This window comes from Gopherus evgoodei, chromosome 8 (assembly GCF_007399415.2).
Source record: "Gopherus evgoodei ecotype Sinaloan lineage chromosome 8, rGopEvg1_v1.p, whole genome shotgun sequence".
Taxonomy (NCBI): domain Eukaryota; kingdom Metazoa; phylum Chordata; order Testudines; family Testudinidae; genus Gopherus; species Gopherus evgoodei.
The window spans coordinates 97,158,982-97,184,346 of NC_044329.1; the positions used below are offsets into that span (position 1 = coordinate 97,158,982).

Genomic DNA, 25,365 nt, shown 5'->3' on the forward strand with positions numbered 1-25,365 from the left:
GAACTGGAGACCATTGTAGAGACTTATGTTCTTCATGTAGAGATCAGGAATCCAACATCAAATATTACTCAGTTTGGAAAAAGCTCTCTAGACATTCCTGAGTTTCTTGGCATATCTTAGCAAGTGGACAGAAGTGTCTTAACTTTCAGGTACAATGCTGATGGGCTAGGTGTACGGTCTGCACCATTAGGATCATGTCTTCAGAGACCTCACTTCCTGCTTTTGGCCAGATTGTAGCAGAGCATCCCATAGGAGTGGAAATGTACCCAAGCTTCTGAAAAACACTAGAGCAAGGACAAGTGATGAATTTTAAAACATTCAATACATCTACAGTACTTTTTTAGTGGGGCAGAGAGAGATTCTTTTTATTTAAAATCTTGTTAAAAATGTATGTGTTGTATTATTCTTGACAAGGAGATAAAGTTGTACTGTGGGAGCTTTTCCAACTTTGCTCTGCATCTTCCAAATTTCCTCATGCAAAAATAGTAAATCTGTAGAGCAGAGTTTATGTGAATGGGGCTGTGGACCACAGAACAAGTGCTGAATTCTCCAGAGACGAGGGAATCTTGCCAGCATCCCAAGTAGTTTTATTGATGTAAGAATTGTTTAAAAACAAAATGTTGTTTGAGGAATCATTCAGTCCTGAACATAGAAGAAAGTTGAAAGCAAACTGTGTTCCCCTTCTTGTAGAAAAGTGACAGAAAATAAATAAGAGTAACACACATTTTATTTACTTGTGTTTTTAAGCTGGTAAATGGTTAACTCTTTGTACAAAAATGCATAACAGTAGAACTAAAGGATAGAAATAACAGGATCAGAAGGACCCAGATCAAATCTTCTCATTTTGAAATACTGTAGGATTCAGTATTTGGTTATCTGGTTTGGATTATTATTTAAAGATTAGGGCTTGTGGAAAATTTTCTGTCAAAACTCTTGACCAGTGATTTCCATGATGGAGTACTTCTCCTTTCCAACAGGGGGACACAGTGGTTCATCATGAGAAGTGGAAGACAGAAGAATGTGATCAGGAGGCACCCAAACAACAATTTCCATAGGCTCTGCAAGAGATATTTCCAAACTGAAATATTTCAATTTTCTATTTTCTACCAAAAAATTGAAATGTTGTATAGGGGGAATCTCTCCATATTTCAATAATCTTTAATAACTAAGTTACAGCAGCACGTGGATGACCTTGTTAGGTTCTGGATTCCATTGTATTGTGTACTGTACAAACATAGGTGCCAATCTTGAAAAAACCTATGGATGTGCTTAATTTATTATACCCGAGTAATCCCATTGAAGTCTACAGGACTACTTAGATAGGTAAAGTTATTTACATGCCTAAATCTGTACAAGATCTGGGCATTTGTATATAGAGTACCTACAGTTATTCCAAAGAGCTTACCGTCTAAATTACAAATTCAAACAAATCAATGGCCAATCAAAAGATTGTGATGCAATAATTGTCAGAAGATTTGTTTGACTTAAATATATGGTTTAATGCCTGCCATCCAGGATCAAAGGAAGTGCATATTCTAAAGACCAACTGTGAAGATTTCCTGGAGATGCAACTCTGATATCAACACCTCAGCCCCCTATCCCCTGACAAAGATTACATCCTCATCCAAGTGGAGATCAGAGATAAAAACAGCCAATGTCCATTACAGGTGAGAGCAGATAACCGATTTTGACAAACACTTGGAAAAACAATAAAACATTGCAAGCTGGATGTCTGTGCCGTATTGAATTATTGGTCTTAACTTGGGTGCACCCTTGGGAATGAGTAGAAAGTAACAGGCTTCATCCTCCATGGGAGTGGCATTACCCTGGCATGACTCACATTTTGAAGTGTCTTAATGAGACTGTGCAATGTAGAGACATATTAGTGATTTCATCACACACACAATTTCTGACATTGCCTGCTTCAAGTTTACAAACCTCATGAAACTGGAGCAATTTTAATAATTGTTTTAAATGAACTATTTTGTTAACCAAATATTTGCAAAAAGAGAAAAAGCCACTTTTGCTCACGTATTCGCATTTGCAAATTTTGAAAAAGCTGCTGGAGCCAAGCGGTGGAAGGAGAGGAGGAAGTATCACCCATCCAAAGCCAAGTTATCTGGAGGAGTGAGCACTGGCTGGAAGTATGAAGCATTAATAGGACTGGGCAGTAAAAACATATCTCCTCTTGTTTGACTCTTGCATGGCTAAAAAAAAAAGGCAAATGGAGAGTGCTTGGCCTGTTATTGATAGGCCTGCCTTCCTTCTTCATGTCAAATTGCCTACCACCCTAAGGCAAACAATAGTTGCGTCAATGACTATGAGTGAAATCCATGCCCCATTGAATTCAGTGGCAAAAATTTCACTGTTTTCAACAGGGCCAGGATTTCATCCACTCTTCTGAGATTAACAATCTTGCCATGTCCACCCTGACTAGAGATTTCCCCTTTTGAAGAAGTAAATTGAGAAGGTGGAAGTTGACCTAACTGAAGATATACGTTGATTTCTCTAGTTTCTTTGAATCGTATTGGTCTTGCTTTAGACCTAGGTATGACATAAGTCTGCACTTACTTATTTGATGACCATGGGAAGAGATCAGCCGTCCATTATTATTATTTATTATTAGCAGTATTACGGCAGCACTCTAGGCTCCAGCTGAGATCTGGGTCCCATTCTGCTAGACATGATACAAACACACAGTAAGAGACTGTTCCCAAACTGCTTATGGAATAAATGGCCCAGACCGACAAAATGTAGGAGAGGAAACAGAAGCAAAGAAAGGGGAGATGACTTGCCTGAGATCACACAACAGGTCTGTGACAGAACTAGGAATAGAACCCAAGCTTCCAGACTCCCAGCTGAATGCCCTATCCAGTGGACTACTGCCTTGCTGCTTTTAGATCTTCCAGCAGCCTTTAATATATGTGATAAGGAGATAAAGTTGACTCCTTTATGGGGCATGGCCAGGGTGAGTGGCTGTTTGTTCTTTTTGAAGGTCCTTTGCTCTAGAACCTGCTCTTGCTGACAATTCTTGAGAACTTGTGCCAATTTATTATTGTTGCGTTCTGCATTTCTGATTTCTTTTTCTTTCTTTTCAGGCTTTTCAGTTATTGAGTATTGTTAGTTGGAGGTGTGAAAAGTTTGGGACAAAGTCTGAAAGGGATTTTCTGGTCAATTGTATATTAGTTGTTTCGTTTTGTTTAATAGAGCCCAGGTACTATGGTAAGAACATAAGAATGGCCATACTGGATCAGACCAATGGTCCATCTAGCCCAGTGTCCTCTCTTCCAACAGTAGCTGGGGCAGAGGGAATTAATAGAACAGGGCAATTATTGAGTGATCCATCCCCTGTCATCCAGCTTCTGGCAATTGGAGGTTTAGGGACTCCTACAGCCCGGAGTTGTCCTTGACCATTTTGGCTAATAGCCATTGATGGACTCCATTAACTTATCAATTCTTTTGTGAACCCAGTTATAGTTTTGGCTTTCACAGTATCCATTGGCAATGAGTTCCAGAGGTTGATCATGCATTTTGTGAAGAAGTACTTCCTTTTGTTTGTTTTAAATCTGGTGATGGGTCCCCAAAAATTACTTGCAATATATACATTTCTGGATATACATATATTTCCTCTTGAAGAAGTGTTTGCAAAGGGATTAGCTGAGTTCTTGTTTGTAGACAGAAAATGTTTGGATTCCTGTGGGGATAAAGGGAGCCATCCCAAATACACAGGCCCAAGCTGCATTTATATCCATGTTCATCTTGGAGATTGATCAATTTATTCTCACCCCACTTACAACAACAGTTCTAGATGCTGAAGCTGGAGAAATCCCAAAAGACAGATTAGTGTTCAGCATTACCAAATGCCCACTAGAAGGGTATATTACCAGGGCCGGCGCTACCATTTAGGCAGCCTAGGCACTCGCCTAGGGCACCAGGATTATTCGGGGGGCGGCATTTTGCCGGGGGCGACAGGCTGCTCCAGTTGACCTGCCGCAGGCATGCCTGCGGAGGGTCCATTGCTCCACGGCTCCGGTGGAGCTGCCGCAGTCATGCCTGCGGGCGGTCGGCTGCTTGCGTGGCTGCGGTGGACCTCTCCCGCAGGCATGCCTGCGGCAGCTCCACCGGAGCCGCGGGATCAGCGCGGGGGGCAGCGAAATGGCCGTGCGCCTATGGCGCAAGAAACCCTAGCGCCAGTCCTGTATATTACCCATTGGGAGGACCACACCAAGGCCATTACATCTTTCACTTGGCATGAAGTTTGCCTGTCAGTCACCCAACATCATTCATTCTGAGAGACAGAACTATGAGGTGAGGCATGGACCTGGAGTGCTCTTAGTCAGAATTACTGTACGTGCATCCACAGCAAGCTTGCCAGTTGCCAAATGTTGCATTAATCTTTCATGGAGTGTTTGTTTTGCTATATTGAGTTTCAAGCAATTGATAGTGCCTTCATGAGCAGTTCTCCTATCATGGTCCATTTTCCAATCAGAAGTGCTCCTAGGGTTGCATGGAACATGAGTAAGAGGAATTTTATCCAAGGTTGTTTAAATGTATGAATTCACAATGCTTTGGTGTGTACTGTAAACAATCTGTGCTACAGATGCATCTCTGGTGTTGAGACTAGCATTAAGGTCCTGTAGATTCCTCAGTGGGTCTACAGAATAACTACTCTTAGCTCTGTAATTACCTTCCCTCTCCCCTTCTGTTTTTAAATTGGGCCTCCTCATTTTTTCTATCTGTCATTTAAGACAGTTAAGTTTTTTTGTTATGTTTTATTTCATTTTATTTTCTTGTACATATCTGGCAGGTGCTAGAAAAATAAGCATCCAGAATCCTTTCTCTTACGTTAGTGTAAATCCAGAGTAATCCCACTGGTAGAGTTACACCATTGTAAGCAAGTGGAGAATTTGGTTTGGTTTTGCTGTTCGTTTGTTTTTTCTTATTAGATATAGCCAAATCTTCAAAATCCTGATGGACAAAAACCAAAAGATCCCCACAGGATTCTATGGTTAAGATAAGCATGTTTCAAGTAAAAGGAGATGCTGCTGGAATTTACTGAACACTAATGTGCCTCATTCCAGTTTGCACTTGCGATACACATACTCTGTGAAGTTGACTTTCTATAATTAAAGTTACCAGTTCTAATAATATACCCTTACAGTCACCTACAGTACTGGAGCCTTGAAATTTCACATGTCTGGCAAGAAGGAAGCTTTTTTTTTTTTTTTTAAAAACAGGATCTCTGCTACTTAGTGGATTTCATCCCGCAGACAAGCAATTTTCCACCAGGCCAAACAGAATTGTAAGGCTCCAGGCTGCAGTACAACAGATCACTAATATCTGACAATCTTCTGGACTATGTAATCACTCAGCTTACCTGTTTTAGTACAATTAAATGTTGCAATCTTTTTTAACCTGGTAATTAACACAGTTCTAGTGAACTCTGAACTTACAAAGTTTCCAACAGAAACATGTATATTAATAAAAGATCTCCTCTTAGCAAAAGCTGTTCAGCCTAAAGAAGATGCCAAAGGTACAATACAGATACATTAATGTTAACACAGTTAAGGCATGATATAAAATATGCTTTATTAAACGTAAACTGGAAATCTCATGAGAACAGACTTTCTTGCAAAGTTTTCAGTACTTTCCTTTATTTCTTATTGAGAACACTTTAAAAACAGTCTTTCCAGCACTGTTACCTGATTTTTCTATCCCATTCTGGGCAGGATAAGGAAATTCAGGATTTGAGAACACAAATTTGAGAGCTGTGTTGAATCGTGCAAATTCTGCAAGTTTGATTTGACTGAGCAAAGGTTTGAGCTGACTGTGTTTCTTCTGAAATGGAGTTCCTGTTCCTAAGGGCAAATCTTACCCTCTCCTTCTGTGCCAGGGAGGACTTTAAATGCAGCAAATTGTGTGCAATTCTGACGTGCAGCAGACATTGGATAGAATGGGAGCTTATGCAGGGGGTTTGCACCCCCGGCACACTGCAGATTCTGACTCTGAAAAGGTTCCTTCTGTGTCCTTGTGCAGTGGGGTGTTTGGGAAGTAGACCCACCATCTGTTCACTCTGGGTATGAGGCACAGGGTGATTACTGCAGCCTCAGCAGATCTGCACAGCAGCTTGGGGAAATGACTCTTTCCTCTCTTTACAATCCCATAAAATCTCCCTTCACCAAGCCCAGCTGTTTAAGCTGAGTCCAAGAGGGAGGATTTAGCCCCCAGTAATTTTGCTGTACCACCTACTGAATAATATTTGAAGAACAGTCTTCCAAATCCTTATGATCGATCCTTAAACTGTTATGCTTACATGTGTACATTATAGGGCTTGACTTATTGGAAATTCAGTCACATCCAGTTACCTAGGGTACCTTTCAGATTGTGGGCAATGATTAACTTGATGCTGTTCAGTGGTGGTGGAAGAACCACAGCATGGATGGATCACAGTTCGATGTACACTGTATCACAGACGGGCATGAAGGCGTGTGAACTGTCTTGATGAATTGATTATTCAATTTTGAACAGGTTGCTTAACTTTACTTTACTTTTCACAGTGAGCTTCCCAGAACAAAATACCAACCCTCCTATACCCCAACCGATTCCTTGGGCCACGTTTCATATTTTGTTTCTTTTTCAGATGTTCTAGATAAAATAGCTAAAGTTCCCTGAAACAGTAAGAACCTGTAAGATTTGTGATTACTATTTGATTCACCTATCCCTCCAGCTCTCTGAAACTCTTAAACCTGGCCTCATTTTAGAGATGCACCTGAATTGGGGCTACTGATCTGAACATCCTTGAAATTTGAGAAAGTGAATTAGAATCCCAAATCTGAAAACTTTGTAACACGGGTTCCGCAATAATCTCACTGTGAAGAACTGATGTTAGCAATGCATATGCAGCCTCTCCTGAAGCTTCAGTTACGTGCTTCCAAACATCCATCATTAAATTCATAGAACCTTTTCAAACACGTGCCCGTAGTGCATTTCTAGGCACAAATGTCTCTTGAGCTGATTGAAACATGGAATTTTTGTCCCATGGGAAATTCTGATATTTCATCCCTTGTGTTCATCTTCAATTAGATAAAAAAAAATATCAAAATATTAAAAAAAATTGTGCAATGAAAAGTTTTGAAAAATTATGGTTCAGAATGAAACTTCCCATTGAAACATAATGTTTTAACATTCACAAATCAAAATATTTCATTTCTGCTTGTTGACCCAAAATGAAACATTTAGTTCCTTATTGATGTTAATCTCAGTTTCTACCTGAGCCATATTACATTTCCCATGATGCACTGCAGTCTCTCTGGCTTGCTTAACACTGTTGTTTTGTTTGAAAATTTTCAACCAGAGCTACTCTGAACACATACCCCTTCCGTTATTCTGCTTCTGTTGTTGTGATATTAGCGTTGCCAACTTTTACTTCTTGAGTGTTACCTCAGTACTTTTCAGGCTGCTTTTTATTACACTGTTTCCCACAGACTCCAGGTGGCTGTTTCAGCAGCTGCAAATATCTGGGGAATAAGAATACTCAGCCATATGCCCTTTCTCTCTGAAATGCCCTTTGCAATGGAAGCTAGGAGGGGAGGCGGTGTAGGAGCTGCTACAGTGGTTGTATTCTGCCTAAAGATTCCCCTATACATGGGTTGGATCTGCTAGGTTTCCAGTTGTTCTGAAGGGCTCTTAGTCTGATCCAAGATCCTCCCCCAGTTCTAGGAGTTTAAAATATAAAATAGATGGATGACCAAACCAGATTAGGCAGCATTTCACAGGGGTTCAGGAGGAAAAAGAGGATAAGGGAAAATAATTCCTGGGAGATTATTGTTCATCGTGACTTCAAAGCATTTATTTTGTTAGTATTCTGTGTGTGTGGCAGGGGGAGGAGGGACACTATTATAGTTTTAATACTTCATTTTTGGGAAACTTCAGATAAGCAAATGGATTTGTCCAGTAATAGCTGAAGTATCTTTTTGCTCTAATAAAGGCCTATTTAATAATCATGAACCTGTTTTAAAATATTTATGAGGAGCTATTAATGCTGTTTAAAAAAACAACAATAGTTCTTTGAGTTTGAGTGATTCCTAGATGCATGCTGTCTTGTCCATTTGCAGTGTGCAGATCTTCATGGCTTCCAAACTGTCAATCAAAGTCAGTAAGTATTATTACAATACAGTGTATCTCTGGAAAACATTATCATTTTACTACTTTGGGTCTAGTCTAAAACCTATTGAAGGGAATGGAAAGGGTCTTGTTGGCTGCAAGAGGCTTTGGATCAAGCCCTTACATAGTGGAGTAGAAGCTTTGTGTCATGGCTGCGCAGGTGTGAAAACTTTGTTGGTGATTTATGTTGATAGAAACAGCACATGGTAACTCTCATCCTGCATTTATATAACAGGAGGCAAAGGCTTCAAATTCACAGTTAAAGATCTCAAAGATGGAGTTGTTGGTTTTCAGCATGATGATAGTGATGCAACCAAGGACTATGCAATCTTCAGAATCTTTGATGGAAGGCACAAGTTTCTGATTAACATCCTCCCTAAAGATGACAGTGCATCATTCCTGGTGAGCAACATTGTCTTTCAGCTGGCAGAAGGGGAGACAGTCCTCATAGAAAAGCACATGTTGATGTTGTCTGATTTTGACCCAAGTGATGATTATATTATCTGCAAGGTAACCAAGCCACCCCGTGCTGGAGAGATTATCAAGACACACTTTCCAGGTGGATCAGTAGAATGCTGATGGTCTCTGAAAGAAACAGTCAATTTGTATTACTCAACAATTGAATAACTAGTAACTTTTTGAGATAGGTAGCTTTAAGGATAACAAACAGCTATATAAAACGTACTAGGTATATGCCCCACACTCTAGGATACTACTGTGGTGGGATGGGACTACCAGTTAATGGAAGGGGAGAAAAGCCAAGGATTGTTTTCTGAAAACTATTTGGGCTGTATCTGTTGTATTTTCAAGGTATTCCTGTGTCAACCTTCTTGCAAAGGGATGTCTTCCATGGCCTCATTTACTATCACCGTCTTGGAGGAGAGATTTTTCAAGACTTGTTTGATTTCATCTTATCTGACAGTCAGGAACCTCCTAACCTTTCAGATACTTAAGTGAGTATGGCTAGCTTTTTGACAATGGTCTAACATGCTGTGGTGGTTGTGGGGAAGCCCAGAAGATATAATACTGCATAGCAAGGAACTATGTGGATGATGGGACTTTTGTAACAAATGTCTTGCTAAAAGCTAACGTTATACTTCATGAGCCTGATTCTCATCTCATACTTGTGGAAAATTAGTTTTACTGCAGTGAAATCAATGGAGTTACTCCTGATTTGCACCAGAATTAAAAAGATCAGGAGCACAATTAAAGATTTAGCTATTAGTTCCTTCCCATGTTTCCTTTGGAAGGATTGCACAAATAAAATAAATGAATAGAAATATCAAGGTATTGGAAAGCACAAGATAAATGGAAAACTGTATTTTTCATTTCCAAACATGTTTTACTGTTAGCAGCAGAGCAGAATTCTCTAGCTGCTGCTGATCAGATTTCATGGTCTATGTCCCCAAATTTTTCAATTCTTTTGTAGATTGTAATGATTCATGTTATGCTGGTGAAAGACCAGTTGCCAGAGGAAGTTCCTGGGACTACCAGACAACTTGTTGTCAAAGAAACTGAGATTGCACACGTCACAAAGAATCACCTCCACTTTACAGACACCAAGTCCCCAGAGAATCAGCTTATGTACATGGTTACTAAATCATGTTTCTCTCCCTCTTCTCCTGGGTATGTATGAAACTGTTGGTCTAAATTAGACTTTATAAGCCAATTAAGAAAAGATCTAACATTTTCCCCCTCTTACAGAATTTATGTGTGGTGAAGCAAATTTTCATAGACAGCATGGAAAGCTATAAAAAAGATCCTGCTATTTCTATGCTGACATCTTTCACTCAGGTAAACAACTGGAATATTTTAATTACTAGAAATTGTGGTGCTGTTTTGAGTGGGATTTAAATGGTGACTAATCATGATGTTGTCCAACTTCAGAGGGCTGGATTTCACCTGCAATGAATGGTGCACTGGGTGCTACTAAACAAAGTTTTGCAGCTTGGTGGTATTTACTTAAACCATATTATATGCAGTGTACTCAGAAATACTGGTAAATTCACTCCAGGTGGTAAGTGTATAATATTTTTTAAAGGCACTCATTTTACTGAATCGGATCTTTTGATTAAAGTAGGCATCAGGGGAAGATTTTCCAGTTGGATTTGGACACCTAAATCTCCTTTGTGATTATGAGGTTTTCATTGTTTCTATGATCATGCAGTGGGTCAAATTCCCTTGTTTCAATGGAGTCGCACCAAGGATCAGTTTGGCCCAGCATGGCTGCAATAAGTCCCAATGATCCTGAGTGGTTTCCTTCTTGATAATGTTTTAAAAACATGCAAATGCTTCGCTGTATATGTACATCAAAAGGATCTTGCCAGAAGAACTGCTTGGTTGCATTCATTTTGATTACAGTAAGAGGTTGATTTATGATGAATATGCCAAGTGAGTCGGTGCAGTGGTTTTCACCAGTGCCACATCTTGCATTATGTTCTTCATCCATAACTCAAGAAATTAAACTTGTGAGGTCTACGTGATACTGTCATGTCTGTTCTCCACAGCATGCTGTAACACATTTAAAACTGGCATACATGCCTCCAGAGAGAGAGAGAGTGGTCCTGACCCACTGTTTGTACAGTTTGAGTTTTCTGTTAGTGACCAGCAGGGACGAGTAGTGGCTGGACTCAACTTTAACATCGCAGTGATGCCTGTGGATGATGAAGCACCTGAGGTATTTATCAAATATCCTAATTATCTGTCGACATGATGCCTTCCTAATGACTTTCCACTGTACAGCTCTAGAGTAAACAGGAGAGTTGAGGGATTTGAATCTATGACAAAAAGGATGATTATTCAAGTGTGTGCTGGTTTTTGATTATTGTGCTTCAAATATTCAAACCAGTCAACCAATTAATTTTTTTGCTTATTTTATGAGGATACATTCCTTTGCCCCACACAATTGTTGCCTGACTTCTTCCTATGAGTTGAGGTCCTTCCAGCATTGTCTGAAGCTTTAACACAATTGTTTGCATGCAGCTCTAACTTCCCTTGCTCCATTTTTAAAGCCTTTCCCGTTCAACATAACTTCTTGACTAAAAAGAACAGCAGCCCTCCATGATAGGGGAGGGTGTTTCCGCTCTCTCTGCATTGGGCTTATTCTGTATTAACATCTTTTAGCCAGAGGTGGGACCCAGCAAGTCCTGTTGGAGCACTGCTTCTCGTCCAATTGAGTGAGTTTGCAATGACTGCTAAGGCATTGTGAAGCATTTTGTCTCCCTTTAAGCTGAGACCATTATTGCTGTGATTCCTCTGCCTCTTGTTGGCCTAGGCAGTGAAAGGATGAGAATGGGATGTGAATGCAAGACCTTATATGCCAGGACAGTGGTATGGTATTAACTGGCAAATGAGTCATTCCAAAAGCTGTATGCTTGGACTTTCCAGTGTGCTCTCATTCTTTTGAACAGGCTAAACATTTTCTGGTCCTATTAGTTGGAATTATTCACTCTATTTGTTCCTTCTATATTCATGCTCCTGCAGGGCTGCCTCTAGCCATTTCGCCGCCCCAAGCATGGTGGCACGCAGGGGGGGGCGCTCTGCCACTCGCCAGTCCCGCAGCTCCGGTGGACCTCCCACAGGCGTGCCTGCGGATGCTCCACCGGAGCTGCGGGACCAGCGGACCCTCCGCAGGGACGCCTGCGGGAGGTCCACCGGAACCACCTGCCGCCCTCCCGGCAACCGGCAGAGCGCCCTCCGCGGCATGCCGCCCCAAGCACACGCTTGGCTCACTGGGGCCTGGAGCCGGCCCTGTGCTCCTGTTATGTGTACTTTCCACAAATATTTTAGCAAATGTGTTCACTGGCAGGAGTGTTCAGCAAAACAGACAGCTCTGTCAGTATTAGAGAATGTCTGTGGAAAGTCACTGTTAAGTACACACTTGGAACCAGTTAATGCACTCCAGTCAAATAACTGAGTCTTTCCTTGAGATCTGTTTGTCCAAGGCAACTGGAATTTAGAATATTAAATACAGTGAACTACTCATGAACAATCTACAAACCAAGATTATTTGCAGGAAGTATTTGGCAAGTAATTATGAAAGGTGGATGCTTTTGAGAAAACTGATCTGCCCAAAAATATTAACAGAAAGAGGCAAAACTCATTGAACTATTCAGGCAGTTCTAGTCACTAGCAAGGTTTTGATCATATTCAGAGTAGAAAATGATCACTGATAATATTCTCAAAATAACAGTCAATGTTTGTTAAAGAAGAAAATAAACATTAAGTTTAATTAAAGCTTAGTCACTTTCATTGCTGCTTTTTCTTTGAGTTTTTACTTCAGGGCCCTATTCTTTAAAACTAATACAGTTATCTAATATGCATTTGTGCTTGGGGTCATTCTCTGATCTCAGTCTCCTTTATCTAACTATGCCCTTTGTGGCAGGACACCACCTTTACCTTAGTGGCCTCAGCATTTCTCCCTTGGGCAGTGGGGGTGATGGAATAAATTAGTCTGACTCTGGAGGGTTTTTTTCACCCTCACTCTGGCTTTATTTCCCCCTATTTACATGATTGGCCACAGGGTTATCCCAAGGAGTTATCTTAAGCAAAACAACCCCCCCCACCCCAACTCACAATGCAAACAGAAATACTTTCCCCTGCCCCCTCTTCAGGGCGTTACCTTACTACGCTGGCTCCTAGTTACCAGTCCTATCCCAAGCAGCTGTTAACTTTCTTTCCCTATAGGGAGGAAAGACAGCCTTTCACCAGGACAAGCCTTTCCTTCCCGCTGCCAGTGCCTCTGCTGCAGCTTCTCTCATAGCTCTCCCCTCCTTTCTCTCACTCAAAGAGTGGTTTTGAAAGGTCACTGGCAGCCCTTACTGGACTCAGGTGTCTGATTATCCTGAGGTAACCTTTTTTCCACTCATAGGTCACAGGACCTTCACCATTCTAGGGCTGATATATCTGCCTTCCACCAACCAGAGCAGCCGCCATGGATATGAGCCTCATAGAGCCCCTCAAACTTGCCCAGGTTACCAAGGTGCTGGGCTGGCTGGGTTTGCAGGGCCAGTGCACCCAGGTTCATGTTGAATTCATGGACGACACCAGTAGATCCATCATCCAGAATGTAAAGAGGCCTGTGAGGGGGATGTCCTGATGCTGCTGAAATCTGAGGATGAAGCAAGGAGATTACGCTGATCTGTGTTGTCAGAGGTGTGTTGTCAGAAGCACTATCGGTGTGGTGCTCTGCTTTGCTCTCTTCTTGTTGATATCACTTGGCTGCGTGCGTGTGTTCCCTCTGTGTGCTACCCCAGCTCTGCGCAGATAGCTGACACAGCAGACCCGAAGAGAACCCCCAATGACCACAGAGTCTAGTAAGGTACGAAGGCACGTCGGCCAGGTTTATTGCGATCTTGGACACAATTGCAGTTCCCTCCAGATTGTTACTCTACAGGGCACACTACGAGAAAGTGCCTCTTGGCAATGGACCCGGCTCAGTCAGTGGCGGGACTTTCCACTGCTCCCTAGGCTGGACAAAGACATCGCCCCAGGGATACATTTTTATACACAGGTACAAACAAGTTACACATCACTTCTGACGTATTGAGGTACAACCCTTCTACGTAGCAAGGTACAACCCCTCTATGTAGTAAGGTGCCGCCTCTCACCTTGTACATGTTGGTTCGATCAAAACAGCTCTATCCATCATATTACCCTTTTGCCCCTGTCATTGGGATGGGTCAGTCTGTTCCTTGTTATCTGTGTGGAATGTGCAAGTATGTGAATGTTCTGATCTCTAGTGTTCAGTACCTTTTAGGTATGTATCTTCTTGCAGCATCAGCCCTTTCCTTGCCAGCTTCTGTGAGCAGGGCCTGCCTCTGGCTCACAGCTTCACTCTGCTTTATGTTAGCAAAGTCTTGGCCATTACTTTAGTTCAGGCCTCAGGCCTCATACTGGGCCTTCACTTACTACAATCTGCATGCTGCAGCTCAATGGCAAGCCTGATGTGACTACCATTTCTGATTTCCTCTAATGAAGAGGCAACAGTTCATACCTATTCCGCTTGACTTAATGAAGAGGAATGTTGTGTTTCAAAGACTAAAATAAAGGATTTTTTTCCAGTTAAAAAACCCCACAAACCACTCTTATATCTGTATCAGGACTGACTTTGTCACACCTTCCAGCCATTGATAAGCCCTGGAAACCACCACAGTGCAAAGAAAAAGGTTCATGTCCATTAGAAAAGTCTCTTTGATAGAGTACTAGGCCATAACTTTTAGCAGCTTAAGTTACGACTCAAAGGTCTCTGGGCAAATGCATCTAGCCCTTCCTTAGTTGCTTTGTCTGTTATTGAAGCAAGGGGGAAAGCTCTCCTCCTCCTAAAGGAAAGTTACTTTTTCTTCATAAGCTTCCTTATATCTCAGTGGATAGTCAGTGGTTTTCTGTAGCCCGTGTGCTGTCCCAGTATTTGTTTATAGGGATGTAGAGACAGCAAACTTTTCTCAGGCAAGCAGATAGAGAAAGATTTTTATTCTAGTTGGAGTTTAAGGAGAAGAGAGAGAGACTCTAAACATTTTTACATTATCTATCTATGGTTTTACTCACTGAAGTGGGCAATATTTTATGAGCAATGTGATGGAAGCAAACATGTTGTTAAATTGGTTTTCTTCCTGCTGTTTGATTCACAGCACCAGGTCAGAAATATTATAACTCACCTGCGAGTGCTAACTACCTTTCATCAAGCTATAGTGCTATTGAGTAGACTTGCAACCTTTTTAGTACAAGCTTTTCACCAGAGGGCTGGAGAGAAGGTAACTCATGCCAAGTAGATTTTGGCAGTACTGTTAAGCTCTAAAACAGGGACCCTTGGGACCTGTGAATTCTACTGATGTGAATGTCAAGCCTAAAAGCCTTCCCGAGGAATGAATGATGTTATCTGCAACCACACGTTCCTCACTGGCCTTGTCTCTCTGACATGCTCTTTTCCTGTCTGCTTCCTTGAGAGTGGCTTTGTCTCCTTGTCTTTTATTTTGTTGGTTTGCTGTTGGTTTGCTGTGGAAATAGCTGTGAGTTTCTGTGGTACGACACATCCATGTGCTGCAGACAGCAGATGCAATTACATGTGCGTAGGGAGCTGGGAGTAGAACTTAGGTGATTCAGTTCCAAACATACAGGCCTCCACCGCTGAGTGTAAGGAGAACTCCTATAGCTGGAATTAGTAGTAAGTCACTTTATCATCTCCATGGATGAGCCACTACAGGGCAACAACACCTCTATTCATACACACAAAGTGAATACAACCCGGTGGTTATTGATGTTTTTGTTTCATTGTTTAACTGTAGGTTTGTGTATGGAGGCTTCTTTGAAGGGCTGGCTTCAGGCAGCTGCGCAGGAAGCAGGTGCTTGGGGCAGCCAATGGAACAGGGCACCACATCCAGGTCTTCGGCGGCAGGTCCCTCAGTCCCTCTTGGAGGGAAGGACCAGCCACCGAATTGCCACTGAAGAATGAAGTGGCGCAGTAGAGCTGCTGCCGAAGTGCCGCCAATCACAGCTTTATCTTTTTTTTAAATTTTCTTCGCCCGCTTGGGGCGGCAAAAATGCTGAAGCCAGCCCTGCTTCTTTGTGTTGGGAATCCTCGGGTGTTTTGAGCCTGTCTGCCTGCAAAGGAAGAGGAGACTATGTTTAGTACTTCTGTGAGGGTTTTAGAACTTATTTGAGGGGCTTTGAAAGCACAGGAGGACTGTATGTGCTGATCCAGATTCCAAGCAGCGTTGGGCAAGCCACCTAGTTAAATAAGATGACCTGCATATGTGTTCACTTGTCTCTTGTATCAAACTGAGATGCGCTTTTGTGCAGTTAAGAAAAGATTGGTTAAAGACACTTCTTCCCAAACCTCCCTCCTATGCAAAGAAATGTAGTAGATCACAATATCCTCCTGCTCAGTTATGGCGCTTACTCTGTCTGGTAAATGGCCTGTATTTTTTTGTTTAGTTGGTTTTAACATCTAACTATGCTTCTCCAAGAAAAGTATAGGTCTTATCTGATTGCTAAAATAGGTGGTGTTTACCTGATTAAAGCAGAGATGGGCTGTCATGGGTCTATGTGGGTAAAACATTGAAAGCTGTCTCCACCCCTGTCACAGGACAGTAAAAATAACTAGAACCAGTACTACATTCCCCATATCCATGTGGTGTGATAGCACCATCTGAAAGTTAACATGGGCAAAGCAGGTGGGTTTCTTTCTGGTGAGACGTGTGGATGAAATCTGGGAGGCAGACTCTGAACCTGCACTGAGAATGGTTGCAGATCAGTAGAAAATCCAATATAGACACTCCTATGCCAAAGTCTGCCTTTGAAATACTTGTTAGTTGCTGACACGTTGAACTCATTATTTTCCCGTGTATATTATTTTGTTATTCCTTATAGTGCCTCAGTGCATTTTGTGAGCTCATCACTGTTTAAGATTTTCACCAATCATTTAACAGAGGAAGGTGCCAGTTTCTTCATCTCTTGGGAGAATCTAATGGTGTCAGACTTGGACATCAGGGATGATCTTCGAATCCAGCTGAAGATATGTCCTCAATATGGGCACATTGAACTGTATGGACTCATTATGCAGGAAGGAGATATGTTTACTCTTGAGGATTTGCAGTCTTACGAAGTCAGGTAATGCATTTGGGTTCCACCTTTTATTTATTTATTTATTAAATGAATCTCTGCATTGCAAATAATGTTTCCATTTCAAAAGAATTAACAATGGTTCTGTTTCTCCAATAGAAATTTTTTGGGAAAAAATCATGTTGTCGTTAATTTTAGAGTGCATTTAGAAAACAGTGCTATCTAAATTGAATACTGTCCAAAAATGTACATGACTAGGGGTGTTAGGTTCTTCACCTATTAGAGGTGAGGACATAAATGTCTTTTACATCATGTCATGCAAGACATTTTCACAATAATGCGCACATGGGATTTTTTCTTTGTTTATGTTCACTAGTGAAGACAATTGTGATTCATGTCATGGACTCATCTCTGTCGCTTACCTCTGAACCACTGCATAATGATCATGATCCAGATCCTCAGCTGGCATAAATCAGTGTAACTTCATTGAATCCAATGGAGTGATGCTGTTTTATGCTGGTTGAGGATCTAGACCAATATGCTAAGATTAAACAGAAGCATCTCACAGGATCATTTGTAAGTGGTGGGCATTGATAGACCTTAGTCCTCCCCCCACCCAGCACCTTCTATTTATAGGTTTCTAATTTTCACTACTTAATCACTTTTCATTATAATTATGTTAAAAGGTACCAGCATGATGATTCAGAAACCCTTGAAGATATAGTCATATTTTCAGCAACAGATGGATTTAACACTGCAGATGGAGTGTTAAGAGGGCAGGTAATAACAAATTCAGCAATGTACTCTACTGAAATATAATTGGAAAGTATTAATCACATATTGGTTATTTTAGCTTGACTAAGTAGATTTTTAATTTTCATCAATCTTTTTACCAGATTTCCTGGAAAGATTTCTGCTTAGGCTGAGTCTGACTCCTGGATGAAATGTCTAAAACGACTCCAGAGTTATTAATGACTAAGGCTCTGATCTTGAAAAGACTTATGCACATGCTTAACTATACACACTAGATGTAGATCCACTGAAGTTAATAAGACTGCTTACTATGTGTGTCTAGCTAAGCATGTGCATAAGTCTTTGTAGAATCAGGAGCCTACCTATAGACCAAAATGGGAAAAGACACTTTGGTTTTCTCTCTTCCTAGTAGCTATTTTCTCCTGCTATTGAACTGTCTCAAATCCTGTGTAATAGACACAGCTACCTCTTTAAAATCACGGTAGCAATTTACCATAGCCCTTTAAAAATCTTTGAACACGTAAATGCAGTTGCACTAGGAGCCCAGCTGGCATTTCAAAGGGAGTCTTGCCTAAGTAAGGAGTGCAAGACTGAGTGGTTTGGTGACTGTTAGTTGTATGCTTTGTTCTCATGCAGATAGATTTCCTTTACTGTATTTCTACAAAACACTACTTCATTTGTGAAGTGAGAAAATAGATCACATGATGTAATCCATCTTCCTTCCTTGGGGAATCTACAGAACAATGAACTTTGGAGTATTGAGTTCTGAATAGAGCTGTTAGAATTTTTCATAGAAAATTTCAATTTGTTGGCAGAAATTGAAAATCAGAAAATTTGTGGCTGAAGAGTGAACTATTTCTGTTTGGAAATGCTGTCACAGAGCCTTATGGGGACTTGTAGATCATGTGTCTCATGCTTGCATTCTCCTTTATAGGCCAGGCTCCCTGGTTGGACTACATATCCCACAATGCACCATGGATTCCCCTTTTGGAGAGAAGGCCCACCATAGTGGGGGAGTGCACCATGGGAGATGTAATTTGGCCAAGGAACCCTGCCCACAGAGGAGAATAGGGATAAAAGTTAACCAAACTGCAACTCACATGAGTCACCATGGCAGCACAGCCAAATTAAAATATTTAGGTTTTTGGGCATTCTTCCCCCACACCAGCTCCACCAATGAAAAATCAAAATTTTTCTGTGGAAAGCAGATCCTTTCATGAAAAACTTTATTCAGCTGAAAAACCCATTTTCTGTTGAATAATGTTGATGGACATTTTTTTGAACGGCTGTAGGTCTGAAATATAACTCAAAGTTCCATAAGTAATGTTAAAGTGTAATATTTTATCTGAGAAGCTAGATGCCCAGACGTAGATGAAGATGGAGTTAAGGCTGTGAGAATATATATCAGAGTGAATAAAACAAATGACAACATTGTAGTTTAAAAGAAAAAACAAATGTTGGGAACCCAGGAATTCAGAACTGAGATAAAATGTATAAGCAACCCAAACCTCTTGCTACCTCCTCCCCTAAATTCTCTTCCCTGGTCCCTACCTCATCCTTCAATAAAGGCTAAAGTGTTGAAGGAAAAGGAAGGTAGAAAATAAGTCTTAAAATGGAAGTGTAGGCTGACTCTTAACTATTGCATCTCAACCAATTGCTCCATAACGTGAAATAATGTTTGTAACCGCCTCTGCACTGAGTTTGCTATTCAGGATGCTGATAGAAATGAGATATTTACATAATAGCTCATCACCAAAAACATCTTGAAGTTACTTTCTAAAGAAAATATTTATTTTTTTTATTTGCACTCTAATTGGAACACATTTTGTAGGATTTCATCTAAGGCCACGTCCAGACTAGGGTATTAAAATCGATTTTAGATACGCAACTTCAGCTACGTGAATAACGTAGCTGAAGTTGAATTTCTAAAATCGAGGTACTCACCCGTCTGGATGGCGCAGCATCGATGTCCGCAGCTCTCCGTGTCGATTCCGGAACTCCATTCGGGTTGATGGAGTTCCGGAATCGATGTAAGCGCGCTCGGGGTTTGATACATCACGTCCAGACTAGATGCGATATATCGATCCCCGAGCAATCGATTTTAACCCGCCGATGCCGCGGGTTAGTCTGGACGTGGGCTAACTGGGGAAGCTACCCAGAATTCATTACATCTGTAGTTGGTTGGGAACAAATCCACCAGCACCACCGATGTCCAAAGTTACTGATCGATACCAGTTCCCAAAGACAGACTCAGATGCTAAACATTTGACCGTAACAATTATGATAAACAGCAGCTGATAACCGTTATGAATCAAATAACCTTCCCAGAGTGTGAAATGTGCTACATAAATATATTTGAGAGGCAACAGTTTATTACTTTCTTGTTAGATGAGCTCCCCCATATGAGTGATAGAGGAAATAAGGTGGTTGTTAGAATAAAATCTAGGCCAATACTGCTTTTTGGATTTTGAACTATAAATGAAAATCTCTCTCCTCTCCCTCCTCTTCTCATTCTTTCAAGATTATACCAGTTAATGATAAGACCCCAGAGCTACAGGCAGGATTAAAATCAAGACTGGAATGTCTGGAGGGAGGACACGTTATCACTACAGAATACCTTTATGCAACAGATGCTGATAGCGATGACACAAAATTGACGTAGATGATTGCTCATCCTCCAGTGCATGGAGTGATTCAAAAGAGAGGATTCATGGTGGATAAATTCTCCCAGCTGGATGTCACTCAGAGATTGATCACTTACGTACATACTGGTAATATACAATTTTGATTTTCACAGTTTGCTTGTTCCTTAGTAAGCACTATCTCTTTATTTTTTTATTACTAAATACCATCACAACTATGGATTATTGTATTATGGTCTGTTTCTATTTGTTTTTTATTATAAGCCTTCTTATCAAGAGGTCTATAACTCTGTGATTAAAACAGGCTTGAGGCTGGAGCCTGTTGTCAAAGAAGATTTGGCTGTTTCCAGCTAGTTTGATTGGATTTTGGTTAGTTTCAGATTGCCCTCTTGGACTCCTATTTTAAGGCCAGATTGTGCTATGGTCTTTCACCTTGACTTCAGTGCATGTTTGTGTAGAGACATACCATCACCACAGCTTGACGCAGGTATCTCATAGGTGTCTGAAACAAACATTTAATCATCTGCTAATGTGGGTGATTTGAGACAGTTCGTTGAGCCCTAGACCTGCCCTGTGCCATTTGCACTGAGTTACCTGGGCACTACAGGATGAGTTAAGGGTGGAATAGCTGCCTGAGTTGTCCTTCTCTTTGCTGTTTTGAGTTAAACCAATATTTAGAATGTTAAATGTTCAGTGAAATTCTCTCCTGCACCTTTTCTGATTTTACTTTAAAACTGTCTTTGTATATACTAATGAGTATTAGAAGAAGTCTCTGCCAACCCCCTTTCTTGTGCAGTTTTGGATGCAATAAAGAACATCAAAAGACTGTCTTTTAAAATACTTTAATTACTGTAGGAAAAAATCCTTGTTTCTCACTGGGTTTTTTTTTTTGCTTTTATGTCCACATACATTATCATTCAATTCCTCCTGCACTGCAGCAAGAATGCTCCTGTTGTACAGATTTCAAGCACTGCAGATTATTGTTCATGCCATCAGCCTGGAGAAGAGAACTACTTCAATACATTCATCTTTCTTTCAAGTTCAAAATCACCTGCTTTCCCTCCTCCCCCACCCTGTGACTGTAGCAGCCTTTGCGATGGGAGACTGCTTTCTCTGTTGCTCTGCTCTTTTCCCCAAGAACCCTGCTATTCATCCTAAGGGCAGAATGGACACTCGAAATATTGCCAGTTTGCACACTAGCATTCTGTATGCTCATCTTGGTGGATACTGTTTTGTCAGTAGATATGTTCTAGTGATTGTTAAATAATATGTCTCCATTGAGATCAGCTGCAGCAACCCTTTATGGAAGTAGGAGTCTTTTGTGTTGTCTTGAATTTTCTGACCAGAGGGCTGGTCTACACTACGGGGGAAAATCGATCGCAGATACGCAACTTTTGCTACGTGAATAACGTAGCTGAAGTCAAAGTATCTAAGATCGAATTACTCACTGTCCTCATGGCACGGGATCGATGTCCGCGGCTCCCCATGTCGACTCTGCAACTCTGTTCGGGTTGGTGGAGTTCTGGAATTGATATAAGCGTGTTTGGGGATCAATATATCAAGTCTAGATGAGACGCGATATATTGATCCCTGAGCAATCGATTGCTACCCACCGATATGGCGGGTAGTGAAGACGTAGCCACTGTCTTCTATGAGATCCCTTAGTTGTTGGGATTTTTTTTAGCTTTTTTGTTTTCTTAAGGATACAGCTGTTTTTAAGAATATTGGCCTATCTGAAATGAAAAGCTGTAACCTGTTAGTTAATAAAGCCCACCCAGTCTAGAGAAATGAATTCTGCTTATATACTGCATTATTTTAGTACAGTATGGTACATACAATTTTTTTTTTCAAGGATGGGCAATAATTTTTTTCCCCTTATGATGCTTTCTACACGTGGCACTTATTGCCTGTTGTACTAAACAGAAGATTTTTATTATTAAAAGGATTTGTGCACTGCACAGGGTTAGATGATCAGATTTCCAGCCTCCTCACAGTGGACTGTGTTGTGTAGGGCAGTTAAAAATTTTCTGTTGAAACTGATTGTAAACAGAAAATTAGGTTTCTGACCAAATGACATTTTTATTAAAGAAGCATGTGTGGTCAGTAGAAAATTTAGTGTTTGTTTTTTTTGTCAAAACACTGAACTATTTCAATTTTTGGATACCTTTTTCAGTATTGGAATTTCTGCCACAAATCCGAACATTTCTGTGGAAAGTTAGATGAAAAGAATTTTGGAGGGCATCTGTTAAAATCTTGTGAAGGGACACAGTGAGAACACATTTTTTTAACCAGTTCTAGTACCTGTTATATTTTAGACATTCCTGACTCCATTTGTTTTCTTGCGGCTCTAGACCATGACTGAGAAACCAGACATGTGAGGTATGTTCCTGGCTTTGTCACAGACTTCCTGTGTGACCTTAGACCTATTTTTTTAAGTATCTACTAATTTTGAGTGCATCCATTTTGGGGGGGCAGGGGTTCAACACGAGACCCTTATGTCCTGACTGAGAGATTATGAGCACCCACAACTTCACTTCAGTCAGAACTGTGAGTGCTCAACATCTCTGAAAGTCAGAGAAAAACTAGCTGATGATATTGAAAGCTTAAGCCTTAAACTCTTTGACTCTGTTCTTCCATTTGTAAAATGGAAATAAGACAGGACTTCCTTACCTGACAGGCTTGTTGTGATGTTTAGTTCATTAAAGTATGCAAAGAGCTTTGAGTGCCTCACACTGACGACGCTATGAAAGGGATAATACTGTGCACTATTTCACATGTGATTCTAGTATTAACTTTCCAGTAATATAGCTTACAGGTTTGCTATGTGGGAGAGCATTAAATGGCACTACTTAGGAGTTTGTTGGGCTGGTCTTTTAAATTCAATGGCTGTTATGAGACTGAATTTTATTTGACAGCCAAATCTAAAACATTTCCAAATACACACAAGTTCCTTTGTTTTTTTGATCCAAAGTCCTCGGCCTTTGAAGATACTTGATTGATTTATTGTTTTTCAAGGAAAGATCAGATGATCTTTTTTGCTCTTCTTGTATGCTTTCCTGTGAGTGTGATTTCAGTATCTCTATTCTTTGTTTCTTTCTAGGAGGTGAAATAGGACATAGCCTTTGTGACGACAACTTGACCCTCATTGTCTCAGATGGAGAGGCTGGTACAGTGGATAGTTGTTGTTTTAATAAAGCTCTCTCTCCACCGTTATCTCTTCACACACTCTCCCAGTCTGTGATCTGAACATCACAGTCCTCCCCATCACCAACCAACGTCCCACCATTCATCTGGGTATGTTTACTAACCATTTCACATTTCAATGTATTCAGTTTGAACTACCGGACTATAATTTTTTCCAGATTATAATTCAGAAGATAGATTTCTTACCTTAGTCTGGTTTGGAGTTACTGTAATGACACCAAAATACACACCCAAAGCTTGGAAGTGCCATGCTGTACTCCAGGTTGTATAGTTTTTCATGACACAGGATGGAGAGCTGTGCTGTCATAAACCTCATTGCACAGGACCCAATAGACATGGAATGCTTCTGTTCAGAGATCAGTCATGCTACCAAAACCGTTTGATTAATTGGTAAACTGAGCTATCTGCTGCTTTGCAGACAATGTAGTATTTTCTTTTTGGTTTGCCTCCACGCAGTGCTCAAAAATTTGGATCCTTCACAATTAGGATTTGAATATAGACAGCATCTAATCCAATTTATCTCATTCACGTTGCCAGTGCAAATAACACCGACAGTTTAGAGAAAATACTTAATTTGGCTAAGTCTTTCTAGTTTACTTCTCAAAATATTAAACATTCTAAAGGCAACAAAAAACCCTATACACAACAGGCATTAGGTGTCTGCTTTTTCAAGTTAATTACAATAGGCCAGATACTGCCATCTTTAGGGAAAACTTGTGCTCAAGACAATGGGAGTTTGCCTGAATAAGGTCTGCAGGATCAGGCCCAATTTTATTATTTGCCCTACTGTTTAACAGTAGCATTTCAACATGATTAAAAAATAGCATTTCAGCTCCAAAGTGAAATACAGAACACTGAGGATTAAATTGTGGACAATATTGTAGCTTGTGGCCTCTGCTGCTCAGGTGATATGAAAGGGCTGGATTCTGGCTGTAGCTGGGCAGTGGAGAATTCCTATTTGTGGAGAGGAACATGCTGCTGGTGTAAAGCTGCTGAAGCTGGCTCCTGTACCAATCACTACCCCAGTGAGGTAGGAGTGTGGTGCTCTGTCATGCTATCTGAGTAATTTAGAGCCACCTCAAGGCTGCTCTAACAGATGCCAGGGCCAGGTGCACAGAAGTAGGACTCCAACCCACTATTCTGAGCAGAATTTGGATTTAGGGCAGAATTGTGCCCTATGTCTTCAAGCCACTGTGCACTAGCAGAGAATGTAGAGGTGGTAACTTGCAGTCACTGTCCCAGGAGCAGGAACTAGACCTGCAGCAGACCCTGGAGGAAAGCATATAGTAACAACTGCTTCTAAAACTTTTTAGTAGCTTGCAGCATGTGCTTGCCCTGTCTGTCCTTGCTCCCAGTGGATTTCTAGCATGGCTGTCAGCATTACGGTATCAGGGTCCTTCTACACAGAGGGAGCTCAGTGATAGGTACTGTATGTATCCTCTGCATGGTCACACAAAATTGGAGAAGACTAACTCTTCCCCTTCACCCCATCTGAACAGGTTAAGTACAGTCTAGTCTTAAATGACTTCTCCATTTGGAAAACATGCGTGAAGAGAATAGAGTAGGACAGGTTAGAAGTCAGAAAGCCTGAATGAGAATAGATGTAGAGATGAATTCAAAAATCTATGTCTGGATTTGAAACTTTGCAAGGCTTTTGAGACCCTGTGCTCTTTGAGTCAGGTCCATCTGTAGACTAGAGTTCATCAGAAATTACCGATGTCAATTCTGACTCCTGTATAATCCCATTCCCACTGACAGAAAGCACATATAAAAAGATCCCTCTGCAGTGGATCCTTTAAAACCATCAGATAAGAGCAGGTAATTAACTACTACACTTTCATAGCCTAGATCTCTGGTAATGATTACTGACAATCTCCAGTTATAACAGGGGTGATATACGTTTAGTGCTGCAATGTTATGCTGTGCAATGGTGGTTATTCTGCTCACTTGCCCGGGAAATCATTCTCCTGTCTCTCTTTTTTTTGTTTTGTTTTCAAATGAGTGCTTAAAGACATTCCTTTCAATGATGTGTGCTGGCAAGTCA

General features: G+C 40.9%; 2 pseudogenes; both read left to right on the forward strand.

Moving 5' to 3' along the window:
* LOC115656786 overlaps positions 1–25,365 on the forward strand; it is a 94,499-nt pseudogene that overhangs the window by 4,030 nt on the left and 65,104 nt on the right.
* Positions 13,097–13,302, forward strand: LOC115656689 (annotated as a pseudogene).